Here is a 4,090-nt window from a genome sequence, read left to right on the forward strand (position 1 = left end):
GCCTGTGTCAGCGCTGAGGGCTCGTGACAGCGCTGAGGGCCTGTGTCAGCGCTGAAGGCTCGTAACAGCGCAGAGGGCTCGTAACAGCGCAGAGGGCTCGTGTCAGCGCTGAGGACATGTGTCAGCGCTGAGAGCTTGTGCCAGCAGTGAGGGGTTGTAACAGTGCTGAGGGGTTGTAACGGCACAGAGTGTAACAGCGCTGAGGGCTTGTTTCAGGGTTGAGGGTTTGTGGCAGCGTTGAGGGCCCGTGTCAGCGCTGAGGGCTCGTGTCAGCGCTGAGGGCTCGTGTCAGCGCTGAGGGCTCGTGTCAGCGCTGAGGGCTCGTAACAGCGCTGAGGGCCTGTGTCAGCACTGAGGGCCTGTGTCAGCGCTGAGGGCCTGTGTCAGCGCTGAGGGCCTGTGTCAGCGCTGAGGTCTTGTAACAGGGCTGAGGGCTTGTGTCAGCGCTGAGGGCTTGTAACAGCACTGACGGCTCGTAACAGCACAGAGGGCTCGTAACAGCACAGAGGGCTCGTAACAGCACAGAGGGCTCGTAACAGGGCTGAGGGCTCGTAACAGGGCTGAGGGCTCGTAACAGGGCTGAGGGCTCGTAACAGGGCTGAGAGCTCATGTCAGCGCCGAGGGGTTGTAACAGCGCCGAGGGGTTGTGTCAGCACTGAGGGCTTGTAACAGTACTGAGGGCTTGTAACGGCACAGAGTGTAACAGCGCTGAGGGCTTGTTTTAGGGTTGCGGGTTTGTGGCAGGGCTGAGGGCTCGTAACGGTGCTGAGGGCTTGTGACGGCGCTGAGGGCTCGTGACGGCGCTGAGGGGTTGTAACAGCGCTGAGGGGTTGTAACGGCAGAGAGTGTAACAGCGCTGAGGGCTTGTTTCAGGGTTGAGGGTTTGTGTCAGCGCTGAGGGCCCGTAACAGCACTGAGGGCTCATGTCAGCGCTGAGGGCTCGTGTCAGCGCTGAGGGCTCGTGTCAGCGCTGAGGACATGTGTCAGCGCTGAGAGCTTGTGTCAGCGCTGAGGGGTTGTAACAGCGCTGAGGGGTTGTAACAGCACAGAGTGTAACAGCGCTGAGGGCTTGTTTCAGGGTTGAGGGTTTGTGGCAGCGTTGAGGGCCTGTGTCAGTGCTGAGGGCCCGTGTCAGCGCTGAGGGCCTGTGTCAGCACTGAGGTCTTGTAACAGCACTGAGGTCTTGTAACAGCACTGAGGTCTTGTAACAGCACTGAGGGCTTGTGTCAGCGCTGACGGCTTGTAACAGCACAGAGGGCTTGTAACAGCACTGACGGCTCGTAACAGCACAGAGGGCTCGTAACAGCACAGAGGGCTCGTAACAGGGCTGAGGGCTCGTAACAGGGCTGAGGGCTTGTGTCAGCGCTGAGGGCTTGTAACGGCACAGAGTGTAACAGCGCTGAGGGCTTGTTTCAGGGTTGAGGGTTTGTGGCAGCGCTGCGGGCCCGTAACAGCGCTGAGGGCTCGTGTCCGCGCTGAGGGCTCGTGTCCGCGCTGAGGGCTCGTGTCCGCGCTGAGGGCTCGTGTCAGCGCTGAGAGCTCGTGTCAGCGCTGAGGGCTCGTAACAGCGCTGAGGGCTCGTAACAGCGCTGAGGACATGTGTCAGTGCTGAGAGCTTGTGTCAGCGCTGAGGGGTTGTAACAGTGCTGAGGGGTTGTAACGGCACAGAGTGTAACAGCGCTGAGGGCTTGTTTCAGGGTTGAGGGTTTGTGGCAGCGTTGAGGGCCCGTGTCAGCGCTGAGGGCTCGTGTCAGCGCTGAGGGCTCGTGTCAGCGCTGAGGGCTCGTAACAGCGCTGAGGGCCTGTGTCAGCGCTGAGGGCCTGTGTCAGCGCTGAGGGCCTGTGTCAGCACTGAGGTCTTGTAACAGGGCTGAGGGCTTGTGTCAGCGCTGAGGGCTTGTAACAGCACTGACGGCTCGTAACAGCACAGAGGGCTCGTAACAGCACAGAGGGCTCGTAACAGCACAGAGGGCTCGTAACAGGGCTGAGGGCTCGTAACAGGGCTGAGGGCTCGTAACAGGGTTGAGGGCTTGTAACAGCGCTGAGGGCTCGTGTCAGCGCTGCGGGCGCCTAACAGCTCTGAGGGCTCGTAACAGCGCTGAGGGCTTGGGTCAGTGCTGAGGGCTTGTAACAGCGGCGATGGCTTGTAATAGCGCTGAGGGCTTGTGTCAGCGCGGTGGGCCTGTGTCAGCGGGGTGGGCCTGTGTCAGCGCGGTGGGCCTGTGTCAGCGCTGAGGGCTCGTGACAGCGCTGAGGGCTCGTGACAGCGCTGAGGGCCTGTGTCAGCGCTGAAGGCTCGTAACAGCGCAGAGGGCTCGTAACAGCGCAGAGGGCTCGTGTCAGCGCTGAGGACATGTGTCAGCGCTGAGAGCTTGTGTCAGCGCTGAGGGGTTGTAACAGCGCTGAGGGGTTGTAACGGCACAGAGTGTAACAGTGCTGAGTGCTTGTTTCAGGGTTGAGGGTTTGTGGCAGCGCTGAGGGCCCGTAATAGCGCTGAGGACATGTGTCAGCGCTGAGAGCTTGTGTCAGCGCTGAGGGTTTGTGGCAGCGTTGAGGGCCCGTATCCGCGCTGAGGGCTCGTAACGGCGCCGAGGGCTCGTAACGGCGCCGAGGGCTCGTAACGGCACAGAGGGCTCGTAACGGCACAGAGGGCTCATAACAGGGCTGAGGGCTCGTAACAGGGCTGAGGGCTCGTAACAGGGCTGAGGGCTCGTGTCAGCGCTGAGAGCTCATGTCAGCGCCGAGGGGTTGTAACAGCGCCGAGGGGTTGTGTCAGCACTGAGGGCTTGTAACAGTACTGAGTGCTTGTAACGGCACAGAGTGTAACAGCGCTGAGGGCTTGTTTCAGGGTTGCGGGTTTGTGGCAGCGCTGAGGGCTCGTAACGGTGCTGAGGGCTCGTGACGGCGCTGAGGGCTCGTGACGCCGCTGAGGGCTCGTGACGCCGCTGAGGGCTCGTGACGGTGCAGAGGGCTCGTGTCAGCGCTGAGGGGTTGTAACAGCGCTGAGGGGTTGTAACGGCAGAGAGTGTAACAGCGCTGAGGGGTTGTAACGGCAGAGAGTGTAACAGCGCTGAGGGCTTGTTTCAGGGTTGAGGGTTTGTGTCAGCGCTGAGGGCCCGTAACAGCACTGAGGGCTCGTGTCAGCGCTGAGGGCTCGTGTCAGCGCTGAGGGCTCGTGTCGGCGCTGAGGGCTCGTGTCAGCCCTGAGGGCTCGTGTCAGCGCTGAGAGCTCGTGTCAGCGCTGAGGGCTCGTAACAGCGCTGAGGGCTCGTAACAGCGCTGAGGACATGTGTCAGTGCTGAGAGCTTGTGTCAGCGCTGAGGGGTTGTAACAGTGCTGAGGGGTTGTAACGGCACAGAGTGTAACAGCGCTGAGGGCTTGTTTCAGGGTTGAGGGTTTGTGGCAGCGTTGAGGGCCCGTGTCAGCGCTGAGGGCTCGTGTCAGCGCTGAGGGCTCGTGTCAGCGCTGAGGGCTCGTAACAGCGCTGAGGGCCTGTGTCAGCACTGAGGGCCTGTGTCAGCGCTGAGGGCCTGTGTCAGCGCTGAGGGCCTGTGTCAGCACTGAGGTCTTGTAACAGGGCTGAGGGCCTGTGTCAGCACTGAGGTCTTGTAACAGGGCTGAGGGCTCGTGTCAGCGCTGAGGGCTCGTGTCAGCGCTGAGGGCTCGTGTCGGCGCTGAGGGCTCGTGTCAGCGCTGAGGGCTCGTGTCAGCGCTGAGGGCTCGTGTCAGCGCTGAGAGCTCGTGTCAGCGCTGAGGGCTCGTAACAGCGCTGAGGGCTCATAACAGCGCTGAGGACATGTGTCAGTGCTGAGAGCTTGTGTCAGCGCTGAGGGGTTGTAACAGTGCTGAGGGGTTGTAACGGCACAGAGTGTAACAGCGCTGAGGGCTTGTTTCAGGGTTGAGGGTTTGTGGCAGCGTTGAGGGCCCGTGTCAGCGCTGAGGGCTCGTGTCAGCGCTGAGGGCTCGTAACAGCGCTGAGGGCCTGTGTCAGCACTGAGGGCCTGTGTCAGCGCTGAGGGCCTGTGTCAGCGCTGAGGGCCTGTGTCAGCACTGAGGTCTTGTAACAGGGCTGAGGGCTTGTGTCAGCGCT

This window comes from Chiloscyllium punctatum, unplaced genomic scaffold (assembly GCF_047496795.1).
Source record: "Chiloscyllium punctatum isolate Juve2018m unplaced genomic scaffold, sChiPun1.3 scaffold_189, whole genome shotgun sequence".
In the NCBI taxonomy this organism is placed as follows: domain Eukaryota; kingdom Metazoa; phylum Chordata; class Chondrichthyes; order Orectolobiformes; family Hemiscylliidae; genus Chiloscyllium; species Chiloscyllium punctatum.